General features: G+C 30.8%; 1 pseudogene; it reads right to left on the bottom strand.

The window, feature by feature from the left end:
• Positions 1-6225: 6225 nt before the first annotated feature.
• On the bottom strand, positions 6226-9000 carry LOC114749723 (transcription factor bHLH19-like; annotated as a pseudogene).
• Between the last annotated feature and the right edge of the window lie 9948 nt (positions 9001-18948).

Here is an 18948-nt window from a genome sequence, read left to right as displayed (position 1 = left end):
AGGACCAATTAATGTCGGTCAAATATATGTCTTTATGCCTCTTAATTAAAGGTACAAAAATAAATAAATAAAGTCCACAACTTGTCAACTTGTTCCCTTGTGTGTGTTGGACTAATAAAGTAGTGTTGTAATGTGAACCTAACAAGTTGCAAATGTCGTATAAAGAATCATTAAGTACTGTAAAAAGAAATAACAACAATAACGGAATAGAAAAATGACAAGGTATTAATTGTATTGTGTTAAGGATTAAGTATTTAACAAGTGATATTTAAGTTTTGACAAGTTGGTATGGGAATTAGTTTGAGTGTTTATCATAATAATAAGCACCATAAAACTCATCAAATCTTAACTATTAAAATTTAATACGAACAGTTAAGATTTAATATTTAGTATTTTTGTTTTCTTAAAAGTATTTTTTTAATAAGTATATAATCCAAAATAAATATAGCCTCTTAATTGTAATTTTTTTAAAAATAATTTTTTAGTTTAAAAATTACTAGTTTAAAATTTTAAATCCATACCATTAAGACTGTATCTGAATGTTTAGGTTTTAACATAATGATGAGCATTATAGTACACTGAAACTGGTTCCGATTGACAAGGTCACAACTTTCCTCCGGTTTTTTTCCTTTGGTAAGCAGGGTTATTTCAGTCATTTTGCATTTATTTCATTTCAATCCTCGAACAGAACCTGCATTTTATTTTAAGATTCTTTGATTCTGATTTGAAAAATAAATGCTACAGGGGTCCTTTATTAAAATTCTCCCATTAAAAATCATATATGTAGTTCACAAAACATGAAATCACATAGAAAATTCGGTCTTTTTTTATTAGTCTGTGGCCAAAAAGTAGTGATATTAGTTAAAGGATCAGTTTAAGCATAAATTTTATAAAAATTATTATCTAATATGATTTTTTTCCCAATAAAATAGTAATCAACATATAAAAGATAGAGTAAAATACTCTGATTACTTTTTTAGTTTGCATCAATTACACCGACCTCCTTTCTATTTTAAAAATATATAGTTTGATCCAATTAGTTAATACTGTTAGAAATATTCTAAAAAAAATCTTAAAAAATATTATTTTTACTCAAATTATATTAAAATAAATTTTATTTACTATTTTACCTCCTCATTCTAATAAATCCCTAAATTATATTTTTACAATCACACGAACTTCATTCAGTTAAGGCAAATGTAAAAGAATTGATTAAAAATTTAACCAATATTTTTTATAAATATGTATATACTTGACTAAATATGTTTATACATTTTTGTAACAAAGACGCATTTAAAAGTTTTAAATTATAAATTTAAATAATTTATAAAATATTTCAAACTTATATCATTTAAACTTTATGATAAACAAAAATTATGTATTTGAAATATGTTTTTACAATTTAAAAGAAATCAAAGTAAATAAATTTTAATGAATGTGATAAAAAAATTAAATTGTAAATTTTATTATTTAAATAAAATTAATAAATTGTATAACATATTAGAAATTTTAAAAATATATGTATTAGAGTTATTTTTTGATTTTATAAAAAATATTTTTTGGAAAATATAAATGTCTAAATAATTATTATGTTAAGAAGGGGCATTTTGGTCAAAAAGTAATTTAAAGTCAAATAACAGTTTGGATAGATGGAAATAGAATCTTAAATATAGGAAGAAGGTTTGCGTAACATATATTTTAATTTTAAGGGAGATTTACATAGGTTTTTAAAATAGAAGGGATGTTTCTGTAATTAAGATAAAATAGAAGGGTGGTGGCGTGTTTTATTCTAAAAGGTAAATTGTTATTTGTTGCTATTAATTCGTTATTCATTTTTTATTTATCTAGATAAGTGTCAATATGCCAAAGAGAACCTTTTAAAATTTTTTAGAAAAAGTCTATTCGTATGCTTTATCATGTGCAAATATTAATTTAATTCTACGATCATCATATCAATTCAAGACCTTTAACTTCCTCTGTTGATCTGGTATATTGAAAGCATATATATCTAAAGGGCCCAATTAATTCAATTTCACTTCTTTTGTTACAACGCAATTATAATAACGAGGAAGAGATTCTTGTTAAGATTATATTGGATGGAACTAGCAATAATGTTCTAATAATTAAATCCAATTATTTGAAAATTATATTACACTAATATTAGTGTGAATTTTCACTCATTTTTCTTTCGTCCCCTTGTTGATTTTCTATCTTCCTCTCACACTCATGATTTTCTATCAATGTTTTCAGAGTAGTTCAACTGTCTCTTTCCTTGTGTATTCTTTTAAATTACTATGCTTTATATTCTTCCAATCTGTCTGCAACCCGAGTCTCCTCTCTTTTGTCCCATTAATACATTAATGATTTCCTATTGGTTTCAGCAGGTTTTATTATGTAATTAAGCGGTTCAAAATTCAAGAATAATGTTATTTATTAATCTTTTGATATTATATATATTTATATATGATGAAGTCATTATAAGTGTTCATGCATATTATTCCTCGACTTTGCGTATCTATTTTAGGGGAAAAAAGAAAACTTTTTTCCCATACCCACATACATTAATTTACAGAAATTTTAAAGGAAGATATGGAGAATGTTTGTCCAAAGGTCGAAACTGTTAAAAGCGACTCATGTCACTATGGTTGTTAGAGTCTTCAAGGGGGTGTTCTCACGGTCAAAATCCAAGACAATTTTGCCGTGGATTGATCATATATGACTTTTGGTTAATAAAGTTTATATTATATTTAAATGTGCAAAAAGTTTAAGGAAAAAGGCACTACCTTGAAGGTCGAAATTGCATGCACATGTCGTTGTCTTGCATGGTTGTTAGAAGTTCCATTGAAGTCATTTTCGATCTATCTTTTTGATGGATTGCCTCGCACTCTCACAATTGATGAAGACAATTTCTCGTAAATTGAATTATGAAATGGAATGGGCAGCATTGTAATTACAGTGTTGAAATATAGATATATATATATTTATATATATGTATATATTTATATATCATCTAATCATATTGTAGGACTCATTCTCACCTATAATCTGAGATGATTACGCTATTCATGATTTGTAAATAATGTTTATATTTATAAATTTTATATATTAATGTATTGATTGATATGATAGCCATAGTTTATATGGATTTATAAGCATCTAGGTCTTAATTAAAAAATGAAATGTAATTTTTTTTAAAAACATTATTCAATTATATTATAAAACAATCAAGCTAGAAAGATGTAAGTGAAAAGTAATTACTTTTATGACAAAGAACCCCCAAACCAAAACTTTGCTTGTCAATGAACTAATTAGCCAATTATTCATGTTAGGAATAATTAGGGCTGTTCATTAACTTGGTTAGCTAGATGAACTTAATTCGACTTGGTCGATATATCGCCCAATCAAATCAAATTGGGTTAGGTCAAATTGAAAAAAAAAAATGTCCAAGAACATCTCTCAAGTGTTGCAAAAAAAAAAAAATGGAGAGAAAATAATAATGACACCCACCAATAATGAAATGCATATTTTAAATACGACTTTTTTTAGGCAATGTTTATCGCAATTTACATAAAAATTTGACATTTATTCTCAACAAAAAAACGAAAAGAAATGTCATGTTTGGTTGTTAGAATACAACTATCTATCCTTTGACGTCAGAGCAGGAGGGAAGAATTTCACTGGCCACATAACAATAAAGAAGAAATGATTGTAATTAAAGTCTAAACTTTGGTCAAGAAGAAAAAGACTTTAATTTATATCACATTATGTTGGATAAAGTATAAACGTGAATCGTATAAGCACTCTCTCAGAGGAGAAAGAAGGGAGAGACGAGCAAATCTTGCGGCCGGTCCATTACTCCATTTTGTACTGCAAATCCTTTGAATATTCTCTCTGTTCATACTCTATTTTTTTAGACTAAACTTTACCTAACAAGGGCTCACCGATCTGTTTTCTAGTGTCACCTTCAATTGTGGACATGTTATAAAAAAGTTGCAAATTGTCTTTCCACGCATCCCTGGGGCCAAAATCTATATGTTTGTCTTTGATTGATACTACTACCTCTCGTCTTTAATACTAGAGCTAGATAATTAATTTAGAGATATTAGAAAAATTAGTTAATTAAATTAATTATTTGTAATAAATATATGTTAACTTTTTTAAATTACCATATTTAATAATGTATATTGAAATTATTTCTCGGTAAAACCCTTGACGATTAATATGAATATTTTGGAGAAAATATTATAAATTTAGAAGACAAAATGAATTGAGGTTTTAATATCTAGAACCAAATTTAATTTCCTAACTAGCTTTTATATTTAGGACCCAAATAGTAATTAGCTAGGGGTACCGAATAGGGAAGGCTAGAAGAATCTACATGTATATTTTGCAATGTTTTCTCTCTTAAGGGTCTGTTTTTGGATCTCTTCATGATCAATTATAAAAGTCAAAATCATGGGTCTTTTTCTTTTTAAAGTCCAAACATATTTATATATATCAAAATTAATTTTGATGAACACAAAGCCAAACACTTCTATATATGCAAAAATTAATTATGAACCTTAAAATTGTTGAAGTTTGCCTGTGAGTGTATCAGAAGGAAGAGCCCTACGTTACTCGAAAATGATGGAGTCCTAATAAATATATATTAACATGTGCCATTGGAAGTAAATGTAAATTGAAATTTGATTAATATATGTTTATGTATGAGGTTTTGAATTGGCATATTTATATAAGGGAAAACTAATATGTAAGTCCTTATATTTTTGTCCCATTTTCAATCAAGTGCCCGAAGTTTTTTTTCATTTTATGGGATCCTTAATATTTTAACCGTTCTATCCGTTAATCCTTCTGTTTACAAAAAGTTAAGCTGAGATTAAACACCATTAAAGATCCTAATATAGTGGGTGAGTCGATCAGACGTGGCAACCTATTTTCTTTCACCACTGTAGAAGACCCCGCCAGTGATTTCCAATTCTTCCCCCATGGCCACCTGCAGAGGGTAAGTCCCAGTTCGACACTCCTCAAAATTTTATGATCAAAACTATGAAGGATAGTTCCAAACTTTAAATAGGATTTTATGTTTCCTGGAGTAAAAAGAAGAGGATAGTGAGGAGAACGTAACTCACAGGGAGCTTTCATTTTTTATTATTTGTTTCATTCTCGAACTTCAATGATCTTAGTCACTTTCAACTATGAACTTTCTTGCAAAATCTCACAATCAGTCCCTCAAGCCTACCAGTATAAGAAACCTCTCTATGTGAGCAACGATGCTGAAGTAACGTGCAACTAAATCTTGTGTGACCTTAGTCCTTTTACTTCGAAAACTAAATATGGGAAATTAAAGAAGCCATAGTTTGGCCAAAGAGGACGGTAGTAGGAGTGGCAGGAATTGGGTTTAATTTTAGTAGTGAACAACGACGAAAAGACCATGCTGTTAGCGAGTGCATCTGGTGGGACTTGTGTCGTCATTATATCATTCTATTTAGAGGCAGAGTGATGATGTTTGGAGGATCGTCGGACTGCGACTTGCTCCTTGCAAGTGACTTTGGGGGAAGAATTGGAAATCAATGGCAGGGTCTTCTATAGTGGTGAAAGAGAATGGGTTGCGGCATCTGATCCACTCATCCACCATATTAAGATCTTTAACGGTGTTTAATCTCAATTTAACGTTTTGTTAACAGAAGGATCAACGAATAGAACGGTTAAAACATTAAGGATCCCATAAAATAAAAAATAACTTTAGGGACTTGATTCAAAATGGGATGAAAATATAAGGACCTGCGTATGGGTTTTCCCTTTATATAATTGTGAAAGACGCATGCATTTTGGCTATTTAATAATAAATGTAACTTATAACACGAATAATAAAATTTTATGATAAATTCAAGTCCCACAACCCCACCACAACATAACTTAGTCTCTTTTGATATATGTGAGAAGCGAATGATAACTTAACAATTTATGTTATAAACACACACATGATCACACCAATAACTCTATTAATTGGCCACTGCAATATCCAAAAGGATACAATGCGACAATTATTCTAAAACACACTCATCACCAATAACTTTATTGATATAGAGAGAGAGCAACTTCGCACTCTCCAAAAACACCCAAGTCCATAAAGCGACAAATAAATTATAATATCAAGCACATGTTTGATTGATACACTAGCACGGATCAACTTTTTTTTTTTTTGGTGAATAGCACGGATCAACTTTAATGGGACAGAGGTAGAACTTGTCATAGGCTGTTCATCACTTCATTCACTGTCATTCCGTACTCCTCACCCATTTGCAATGAAAGTCATGATAATTCAAGATTAATTCAACTGTCCATGATCAAGTTACTATATTATTTCTTTTCCTTCTTTTGTTGTTTAAGTCTATTTAATTTATTTTTGTGCTAAAGATCATTTCTTATTCAAAAAGTATTCACGAAAGAATTATGACTATCTGATTTTTTTTTTGGGGTCAATACCATTATGAAAGTATTAAAAAGGGAATCACCCTAACCCACTACAAAAAAACATGCTTTTAGCGACGGAATTTTTTATTTAGCAACGGAATTAGCAACAGATTAGGATTAGCAACGGAATTAACGACAGAATTTGTTCCGTCGCTAATTAGCGACGGAATTTTTCCGTCGCTAACTTGATTTTTAAAAAAATAAAATAAAATGCCACGTGGCACCTCAACCAATTGCCACGTCATCACTGGGGACCACCTCCACGTGTTGCTGCCACCTCACCTTTACTACCACGTGTGCGCCACGTGTCACCATCACAGAATTTCCTCCTCAAAGTGACTTCTCCATGGCTTGAAACCCAGGACCTCCTCCGCGTGCATGTGCAGCTTTACCAGTTAAGCTGCAATGAACCTGTTGACTTATTATGTAAAATTAAATATATATTATATTATTTTACACGAACAATTATATATATATTATTAAAAACTAAAAATATACTATATGATAATTTTAATCATAACCATTTTAATGAAAAAATAATTTTTTAAATATTTGTTTTACTATTTTTTATAATGTTTTATTTTTTAAAAAGATATTTTTAATATAATTTTAATTTCTAACAACACTAATTTTGAATTTTAAATCATAAATATTTTTTTATAAATATTTTTTAAATTTATTTTTAATTAACATTGATAAGATATACAATTTAATTATATATATTATATTACATTATATTATATTATGTATATGTGTTTTATATATTTGAAGAAAATCATTTACAATTAGTCAAAAAATCTTGTTATTCAAAAAATAACTACTATAATAAAATCTAATAAATTATTCTATATAAAAAATTAAATGATTTAAATAGATTATGATAAATAGTATTCTCCTACTTGTATATATATATCCTATGTAATTTTTTTTCTTAGAATTTGCGATGGAAACAAATTTCGTCACTAATTTCTGACAGAATTGGGACGGAATTTCCATCGCTAATTTTTTTGACGGATTAGCGACGGAATTTTCTGACGAAAAAAGATTCCGTCGCTAAATATTTATTGACGGATTTTTTTACGAATTAGTGACGGACAGAAATTCCGTCGCTAATATTAGTGACAGAAAAATTCCGTCACTAATCCGTCGAAAAAATTAGCGACGGAATTTGTTTCCGTCGCAAATTCTGTCACTAATTTGCTACAAAATTTTTTTTCCGTCGGTAATCAGTTGTTTTTTTTGTAGTGACCATTAAAAAATGTTAACATTAATTTTTTTTAATAGTTAAGGCGAGATTACTCCTTTTTAACACTTTTAAGATGATATTAAGATTTAAAAAAAGCTACTGAAAACCTATAGTTTCTTGGCAAATACTTTCATGGCAAAATGACCCCTTAAACCCTTTATTTTTCATAATGAATGATTTGGTTCAAAAGTATTTACCTGGGCAATGATGGTGATGCCAATAGTGGAACTCCCAAATGGCAAGACGCTGCTATTTGTGACATTAAGATGAAAATTCTCAAGCAAAGTCAATATTTTAAACTCAATTCCCTTCTGCTTCTCACAATATATTCCAAACAAAACTTGATTCTCCAGCACTACTGCATCAATCTGAGGCAGCACTTCATTTGCTTCGCACAGATCATCATTAATTCTGTGTAGCTCACGTTTCTTTATCGATCTCATCGATGACTCTGATGCGTTGAAGCTATTTTGTTTCTCTAGTTCTGTTATTCTCTCTCGAAACTGCTTCACGTATTTGGTGGCTTCTTGAAGAATTGTGGCTTTGTCCATCTACACACACACACACATCAAATACATTATATATAGCTTGGAAATGATTAATTTTCTTCGACAAATTTGATTTACCTAATACTATAACACACATTGATTAGTTTGGTCTAGCTTTATCTTTTTACAAGTGGTGAAGTGGCAACATGATTGCTATTTTATGCTTGTCTGAAAAAGATACTACATATGAATCGATTTCTTTATATATTTGTAAAATGATAATTTTATTTAAAGAAGGAGGAGGAGGAGGAGGAGAAAACTGACCTTCTTCAAGCCAGGAATAGTTGCCGAAGGTGCAATAAATCTCTCTGTGAGTTGCTGCCTTCTCCTCCTCTCCGCCATTATATGATTAGCAGTCTCTGAACAGTTTCTAGCCTTCTTTCTGGGCTCAACATTACGTGTTTCTCTCATCCTTTTTAATGAACCAAGTTCCGAGGTACCAGATTCTTCGTGCTTTGAGATTGCTTCTTCTGCCGGTATTACGTTGGATTGATCAAACGATAAAATGTATGCTTTAGCAGACATCACGCGGTTTTTGTTATCATTCGAACCACCACGGTTGCCGGAGCTGTCGTTAGAGAAATCGACGGTGGGAAAGGATTTATCTTCACTTTGAGAAGAAGACAAATGATAGTTGTTATTATCATCATTATTATTTCCAGTACCAGGTGGCTGCTGCTGAAGAATGTTTCTGAGGAACTCTTCGTCTTCCTCATCAAAAGACATCATCATGTCACTACAAAAAAATTGACTTTCAGCGGCGACAAAAGTCGCCGCTGAAAAGTCGTTGCTGTAGCAGCCGTGGCTGAAAACTTTCAGTGGCGACTAAAAAGGTCGCCGTTAAAAGATACTTTCAGCGGCGACTTTTAGAAGTTTCAGCAGCGACAAATGTCGCCGCCGAAAACACTTTCGGCGGCGACAACAAAGTCGCCGCAGAAAACACTTTCGACGGCGACACTCTTGTCGCCGCTGAAAGTAATGCCTAAGAATAATTGGCTTTACCAATGCCACGTCATCACCGCCGGTGCCACGTCATCGTCTCCGGCCGCCACGTCAGCAACGTCGACCTCCACGTCATCGCTATCGGCGGCCACGTCATCACCGCCGATCGCCACATCATCACTAGCCACCTCCACGTCATTGCCATGTCACTCCTCCTCGCCACGTCATCGTCTAAATATTTTCACCTTAAATGTGTCTTCTTCCAGGTTCGAACTCGTGACCGCCTCCCTTCGTGTCCAACCTTCTTGCCGCTGAGCCAGATTGAATTTGTTTATTAATATTGTAAAATAAAATATATATTATTATATTATACTTTCAGCGGCGACAAAAAAAGTCACCGCTGAAGGTCCACTTTTGGCGGCGACAAAAAAAGTCGCCGCTGAAGGTCCATTTTCGGCAATTTGTTTATTAATATTGTAAAATAAAATATATATTATTATATTATACTTTCAGCGGCGACAAAAAAAGTCGTCGCTGAAGGTCCACTTTCAGCGGCGACCAAAAAAGTCGCCGCTGAAGGTCCATTTTCGGCAATTTGTTTATTAATATTGTAAAATAAAATATATATTATTATATTATACTTTCAGTGGCGACAAAAAAAGTCGCCGCTAAAGGTCCATTTTCGGCAGTTTATTAATATTGTAAAATAAAATATATATTATTATATTATACTTTTAGCGGCGACAAAAAAGTCGCCGCTAAAGGTCCACTTTCGGCGGCGACAAAAAAAGTTGCCGCTGAAGGTCCATTTTCGGCAATTTGTTTATTAATATTGTAAAATAAAATATATATTATTATATTATACTTTCAGCGGCGACAAAAAAAGTCGCCGCTGAAAGTCTTGGTTTCAATGGCGAACTTTCAGCGGCGACTAGAAAAGTCGCCACTAAAAGTCCACTTTCGGCGGCGACACTTTTGTCGCCGCTGAAAGTCTTGGTTTCGGCGGCGACTTTTTGGTGTCGCCGCCGAAAGTGGACTTTCAGTGGCGACTTTTTTTGTCGCCGCCGAAAGTCGTCGCCTAAAGTCTATTTTTTTGTAGTGTGTGACAGAACTGGTCCTGGAAGTCTTCAGCATCATCCATTTGTCCGGCGAAGCTCATAATGTAATAATAATAATAATATCAACCTAGGAAAACTAGAGTTCTAACACTGTTGTGGAGAGAAGATATAATGATAATAATATTTTGAAGGGTTTTGAGTGATCTGGAGATCGTAGTTTGAGACTTTTGAGTGCTCAAAAGCATATCTATAAATAGATGGGGAAGACTGGAAGAGCATCTGCTTTTGGGGAAAGAGAAGACGTGTGTGAAGGTGTCATGAGAACTCATCAGCTAACTACCAAAATTGCTTGGAGAAATGCTCAAGTGGACAAAACTATTTGGTGAAAGGGAAAATTACAGTGCTCGTTTGTCTTGCGAAACTAAATTTTGATTATTAAAAGTATCGATTATAAGTGATCAATCATATAGTTCATTCCTTCTACTCCATGAAATGCTTCGAAAATCAATGAACGTATTTAGGTAATTAAATATACAAGTTTTCCTCACGAGGGGTTTTAAAAGAAGAAACATTTTCCTCAATTGAAGCTTAACAGCTTCATCATGGTGTTCCCCAGCACAATGGGTAAGACTCTCTCTCTCTCTCTCTCTCTGTGTCTACCCTCTTTTTAATCATTAGAAGGATAATGGATGGAATATGAGGGTGTTTGATGGATGTAGAGAGAGAAACTAAGGTTCACTGAAGAGGGTATTATGAAAGCTGGGAATCATTTCAGCATTAAAAGAGTTGGGTTGAAAACTTGGAAATGAGAAAGATATTTCGTTATATGGTTGAATATGGGTTGCAATTAACAAGAGACTAAATTGCTCTTTGCGGTGAAAAATAACGATGGGATTATCGTGAATTCGAGGGATCAGATCATTAAGTTGCCAAACACACATTTAGGATAAAGGGCAGTCTAGATGGATCTATTGAGAGAAATTTACGTGTTTATGCTTGTATTTCTAAGTGTTGGTACGGAGACTAAAATGTTAGTCTCTGTCGTTTCTTAAGGGCTTGGATATGAGTTCAACGGAATTAACTTGGTTAATTAAGTATAGGGACCAAAGGACAAATTAAACTAGTTAAAAGTGTAAGAACTATAACCAAAACTGGTTAAATGTATAAACTGATAAAGAAAAATTTGGGAAAAAGGACCTAAAGTAAAGTAAACTTTCAGAATATCACTATTTTATGTGTATAAAAATTTATCAAATTCTTCTCACTAATAAAATTTTTAATGGGGGAGAAGAACTTGATACATAAGATAAAATATATAAAAATTAACATCCATCACTTTAATTTGCCTGCGAAAGCTTTGAAGAGAAGGGTGATAGGAGAATGAAAGAAAATCCAAAAATGGTCTCCTGACTAAAAATAAAGTTATTTCTTTGGAAACTGTCAAGAAAAAAGGATTCAATATGTGAAACCAAAGCGATAAGCCCTCTAAACTTATCAGATTTGGACCTTTCGTATCTCATTTGGATGGTCCGATATGATTTTTTTTTTAATTTTTATTTGCTCAAAATAATTATTTTAATACGTATAGAATTTAAAATAAGGATAATTTCTTAACTGTAGCATTTTCAAGAAAAAAAAGTTTTTTCTATTTAAAAATAATTAATTAAAAATTTTAAATTACAAACGATCCAAATTTGATGAGTTTAGAATACTCATGAAACCAATGAGTACTAAAACTTATTCCTTCAATCTATTAAGAGCGGGGTCCCAGAAACTCCTATACACAGTATTTGCGACTGTTAATTAATATCAAATCATTGCTTCACTGATGAGTTCTTTTATTATTATTTTGTGCGCTTGAATGAATCATATGGAATAATACAAATCATAAAGCTGGCAAGTAGGGGCCAAGAAATTAAGGTCCTGATTCTGTTTTTTTTAATTCTTTTTTTCAAAACAATTTTATAAAATTGTTTTTTAAAACAAAATTTTGGAAAAAAAAATCTCTCTGGATGCTTGTTCTAAAAAATTATACTCGAAGATGTACATATTGAGACCGGAGGATGAAGCTTCAATAAAAGCTCAAATTTTTAAATGGAGAAAAACTATCAAGAGAAGAAAACACTTCATTGGAACGTGATTTTCAATTCCACCATAGAGCTTTATAATTGAGAAAATAGTTTACTCGATGGAATTTGAGGCGTTGTTTGTTTTCTTGTTTTAAAAATAGTTTTTTGTCTTCTAAAAAAACTTAACATATATTCCATTACTTGGGGTTTCCGAAAGGTCAGTTTTCTCCCTTCTAGGCATTTTGCTTGGCGCTCTCTGGCGCCGTCTTTGGTACTTTTTTGGCAACCTTTGATTGCTTCCCTAGCCTTTCAATGTTCCTTTGTTGTCTTTATCTTCCTTTGTACTGCTTTCTCTTGGTTCCCTTGTTTTCTTCTTCCACTGCCTTAAACTTCCTTTGTTTTCTTCTCAGATCTGCGCCCTCTTGATCACTGCTTCATCATTTTTCTTCTTTCGCTGCCAACTTCTTCTCCGTTCCCTCCTTTCTTAGCTCCTTTTCTCTATATTTGCTTTGTTTCATTGTGTCTTTAGTTTCTTTTTCTTCGACCACCTTTACCTTCCACCGACCTTCTTTTTACTCTTTTCTTCATTATCTATCTTGGTTGTTTCCTCGTTTCTACCCTTGGTTCTGCTCGTCGTTTCGTTGTCCTCTAGCTCCTCCTCAATTTTTCACTCCTCCCTATTCCTATGGTCAGGTCCCTTTCCTCTCCTGTACCATTGGTTCGTTGTCTCTCTTGCCCCTCTTGGTTGGGGTTTAAAGTTCTACAGTGTTTGGATTGGGTATAGGAATCACAACTTGGGTTTCCTTGCTCATCTAAACCCTTTGCTAGTCATAGCTTCCAATTTTTTCGAATGATTATTCTCTCCTGATTTTTTTATGAGGAATTCATATTTAAACTCAGATTCAACAAATTCTCAAAGCTGCCACACACACTAAATCATCCTGACCTAGACATGGCCCCTCCAAAATTGATATCTTGGCTTCAACTTGGTTTTCTATCATTTTTCCATGGTTCAAGACTAGCTAGATCAAGACTCATGCTTCCATGAGTAACATTCTAATTCATGTAGGCTTAATTTAATAAAGATTTTAGCAGCCTTATTTCCCCTTAAGGAAATGGCTTCCCAAAATCACACAATCATTTGAAATTAAGCCTTTAACTTACAACATTTTCTGATATTTTAAAGTTAATTTCCATGCCATTAATGATTATCAAAACACAACGACACTCTTTAAAAGAGACATAAAATCTGGACAGTGTAATTCTCCCTAACCATGTTTTGCTTTAGTAATCTTATTTACCTTAAGCCTTGGTTAACTTAACCTTAATTACTTTACCAAGATTACTCTCTTTTTACCATGATAAACGTTCTAATTTGCCATAATAATTTCTCAACCATAAATAATTTAGCACTTAATTATGGTAATTTTTCTTCCTCCTTGCTCCTTGTGGATGGCATTAGTTTGGGCCTTTCTGTACCCACTACAATGCCCTTAATTTAATTAGGCTTTAACCCTTAAAATTCGTGGCAAACTATTAATTTTGAGGCGGTCAAATTAACTTTTGACTTAATAATCTTTTGGAAAAATTCCAGAAAAAGAACCTGAAAATATCATTTTCCAATCCATACACCTAAGAGTTGAATATGACAGAAAAAAAAATAGTGCCTGATCTAGTATTTTGTAAATATAATTAAATGACTAAAATGACCTTGTGTTAGATTTGAAAAAAGCTATCAAAATTAGTTATTACCAGCACATTTCTTATTATTGGCTATTCAACACTTATTATTACTTTCACAACTTTTTAATAAATAACTTGTCATTGCCAATACATTTTTTGTCATTTGGTATTCAACATTTGTCATTACCAATTCAGAACTAGTTAATAAACTTTTTGATATAAGGGCATTTTAGTCATTTAACTACATTTGCAAAATACACTTCTTTCTCTATCATTTTCAACTCTTAAGAGCCTGATTTGGAATATCACACTTGATAGCTTCTTTATTTGTCATTGTTCCTAATCTTTTCTTTAATAAGCACACATGTTTTTCTATTTGAGGTAATCACGCTTGAAGTATTGTCAGATATTAAATGTGGATATCTCTCCTAGCAGTAACTTATTAATCTTTTGAATATTTATCTTGAGGCAGTTTCACCCTTAATAATTCAAATAACATTAAAAAATTCATTAGGAATCATTTTCATATTTTCCTGAATTTTTTAAATGTTTCATAATTACATTTAATGATCCAAAACTTCTAGAAATTTAACTCCAACATAACTTGTCATTCATGTAGTCCTTTTTAATGCCTCTTGAAGGTCTTGAAATAAACTCCAAGCGTTTTCCTCCGTTTAAAATACGCTAAATTATTTTCTGGTTCCGAGTTCTATCACGTAACTTTCATAATATTAATTTACGCTTAAGTATAGTGAACTTGCAATAACTATAATTAATTTGGTTTCTATATACTTTTCATCTCTTTTTTCTGATTGGAACCTTTCTTTCTTTGCATGTAAGTCCCTATTCTCTTTTATTAAGCCATTAAAACTTTATTAGAGTCCCAGTACAAACTTGTATTAGGATTTGGGATGCAACAAACTCATAAATATGGAATGACAAAGTTATAAATCTCAAAAATATTATTACAAATATATTTAATTTGTTTAGATCACGAGAAACTTATTTATTTATTTTTTTGCTAAACACATATATTCTTTTGTAGAAGTTATTTCTTTTCGAGATACTATTAGGTATTAAATGCGAGTACTTTCTTGGTGGGGATTCCAACTTTGATTCATTATGTTGTGAAGAATTAAAAACTTGGATTCATTACGTTATGAAGAACTAACCATTTCGACTAGACCAAATCTCATTGCTAAACTTAAATTAATTTTCTGATATAAATGACTAATAGATTTTAAAAGAATGGTTGTGTATTTGATATTTTAAAAAAAAGAATTTCAATAGGAGAATTCATAATCGTGTATTTGTTGCTCTTGGCCCCAGCAATGATGAGTATGAACTTTTCTTTTCTTATTTTCTTATGATTTTAATATTAAAAGATATGTTTATAAATAATATAATTAATTGCACTAATAATATTGTTAACTTAAATATAATATAACAAAAGATAAGTTAGTATTTTTAATAAAAACAGCAAAAAGTAAAAAAGCTGCCAACACTATGCCCCACAATGCGTATGACCGGAAGAATGTTCTTCCAAATTCAGCAAGTGATAGCCAAACCCCATCTCAGTACTTTATGGGAGAGTCTTTTTAAAATATTATTTAATGATGTTAATAAGCTAGATTGAAATGCATGTTTTTAAAATATGAAAAGTCAAACAGAAAGGCAATTAAAATATTTTACTCTAAAATTTACTCTACTATAATTTTAATTAAATAAATATTTTTATAATATTCCTGACGGACTTAACAATTTGGACTTAAATATATGTTTTCAACAAATAGAGAAAAAGTCTATATAATTAGGACAAAATATAAACAAATTAGAGCATTTTTTGTTGATTAATGCACAAATTAAAGGGTTTCATTAATATACAAATAATTTGAGAGGGTATTTCAGAAAACCTAATATATATTTTTAATAAATAACTAATTGAACTAATTTTTTTAATTTTAAAAAATTAGTTGTTTAGTTTTTATATTAGGGATAAAAAGGAGTATATCATTTTGATGTTATCATTCGGAGATTACTTGAAGTTTTTAAGCTCGTGCCTTTTTTTGGGAACTTGGAGTTGAACTCGTGTTAAGTGCAGGGTGGGAAATAACCATATAATATTAAACCTTCGTCAGCACTAAAAAACTCGCGCTATGGACTCTATATTTTTAAATGGGAGGCATATTAATGAAGATATATATCAGAATATTTTCCTTTTGGAAACAAAGCACACAAATAAAAGGTTTAGAAAGCCCTACCACCACGCCTTTTCGGATTTTTTTCCCCAGCCTTTTCGGATTCAATAACAACTATTACTATTATACTTTCGTAATTATATTATGTTCTTTTCTATCAATTCAAGTAGAAACTAAATTGCAATTAAATTACTAGACGTACAAGTTGTGTTTTGAACCCCAACCAACTGTTTAAGTAATGAAAGTTCCCTGTGTCAATCTGGATTGGTAAATATAAATTTGTTTTTTGCTGCCATAAAATTATACTCTTCTGGTCCTTAATAAAAGATATAATTATTGAGTTGATCTTGATCCTAAATGTAAAAACTATTTTTCATATGTATTAATTTTTCTTAAATTACCTATAACTACAACCAAGTAGAAGAGGGAGGAAGGATATTAAGAAAGATGATTATAGTATTTTAGGAATAACATGTCATATTTCTTATAATTAATTAACTTACCTAATTTTTTTAATCTAATCAAATTAGTTAAATAGATCATATATTAAAAACCAGATGAGTAGCATGGATATTATTTTACAAATAGTGGGTGCAAATCAAGAAATAAACTTTAATTTACAGCAAATAAAATTCTTAAAATTCAAAGGTCAAATTACTTTTTAGCTTCGATTTAGTATTTCTTTAATATTATACGGACGAATTTCTAATTATGGTGGTGACAAGATTCAAGAATGGTTAAAACACATTTAATTAGTATCTAAGTTAATGTTACCAAAAGTATAAAAGACGATGTTCAATGATTGAAGAATATAATATTATTGACTCCTCACGGTTCCTAACTGTTCATGGCCATTGTCGTGAAAAGATGCTCAAAAGTAAGACTCTTATTTTGCTTTTCTTTTCTTTTTTAAAATTTTCGCTTCCTTTTTTCGCACTCTAGTTAAAGTACATTTTAAGATATCTTAACTGTACGATTTGTTTTTATTAAAAGATAAAACAGAAATGAAGAAGTTTTTCGTCTGCAGTCATTCTTATTCTCACAATGTACTTGAGGGAATATTTGTCGTCGTCATCAAATAATTATCCTTTTATTTATAACACTTAAATTTATGATTTTCCGATCATTATATTTTTGTGTTAATGCACTCTTGTATATTGATTAATATTCTTAAAGAACATTTTTGTTTTTCGTAAAACTAAGCTGATTGATTTTATTTGATGATTACAAATATTAGAACTTTAATTATTGAATTGTCTCCCACTATATATTATATTGCATATAGTTGATTGTATGAAATCATGAAATTAAGATCAAATGTAGATTGTAGTATGAAGTCATGAAAAGTTGAAGTAGCCTGATTGACCATTTGAAGTTAATCCTTCATTTGCATAAGAAGAAAAATGTGTAGGAAAGAATACAAAGAGGAAAAACCGTAAAGAACAATGAAAGTTATGTTAACAAGGACCTAGGATATCGAGCTTATAGCTGATGATGATAGGCGGCAAGTTTTCTTTTTGGTAATAAAAAAATTGAGGTGAGTTGGATTTTGAGAGTCATTAGGACTAGAATATGTTTTCAAGTTTAAAAAATACTTACAGAAGTATTTATAAATTACCCACAAACAAGACTTTCATGTCGATAGTGAGATTTGAACTCATGACCCAATAAATTATCAACTGACTCCTTATTAATTAGAGTAACTCCTCTTGGCAGCAACAAGTTTATATTATTGATTAGTTTGCTTGTTTTTCACAAAGAGCAAAAAAAAGACCAGAGGAAATATATTGAACGATCATCTGTTAATTGCTTTTTATGTCATATGATCCCTTATAGTTAGTTGGAAGAGTTGTAATTAAGTCCCAAAGAAGAAATAAAATTATTAAAAAGTTTCAGTAATAACCTAAGCAGTATGTAATAATAAGTTTTAGAATAAAAAATAACAACTTCTAACTTATCATTAGGACTTACTAGTAATTATTTTTCTTTATTGGAACCTCATTATAATTCTCCCTACTTGGTTTGGACAATACATAATTATCATAGAAGATGTGTAATGAAGTCTCATATCAAGTAATTAGAAGATTAATCACAACTATATAAGCGAGTTGTATGTTTAAGCTACTTTGGTGTGAGTGATGAGTGTTAGGTGTGATTGGTTGATGATTGATGAAAAAGGGAAAAAAAAAAATCTAACATGCTAGACTGACACACACAAAGTAACTAAGCAAGCTTGGACAATACTACCTCCCGTCCTTAATATAAAAGCTATTTGATTAATTTGCGTAGATTAGAAAAGTTATTTATAATAATTAAGTATTATCTTTCTTAATATATTTTTACTAATTATGTGTATTAGTTAGAACTACCATTTGATGGAACATTTAATATGTGCAACTATTACAAAGACTACTTTGAAAAAAATGAATAAATATGAGAGATAAAGTGAATTGGACTCTTACATTTAAGACCAAATTAGATCTTATATTAAAGATTGGAGATTGGAGGTAGTACATTGTAATCAAACATATATATATATATATTTTATCATAACCATACACTCCACAATCTGTAACATTTATATTGCCCGTCACTGTTCCGATCCATAATATAAGTCACTTTTAAAAGAATAATTTGTCAAAAATATAAGTTACTTGGATAGTAAATAATTCTATTTTATTCCTACAATTAATACTTAAATATATCTTTATGCACTTTTATCTCATCTTC

This window comes from Neltuma alba, unplaced genomic scaffold (assembly GCF_004799145.2).
Source record: "Neltuma alba isolate B1F8T4 unplaced genomic scaffold, ASM479914v2 tig00006143_pilon, whole genome shotgun sequence".
NCBI lineage: Eukaryota > Viridiplantae > Streptophyta > Magnoliopsida > Fabales > Fabaceae > Neltuma > Neltuma alba.
Note: the sequence above shows the minus strand (reverse complement) of the source record. Positions and strands in the feature narration are given on the sequence as shown.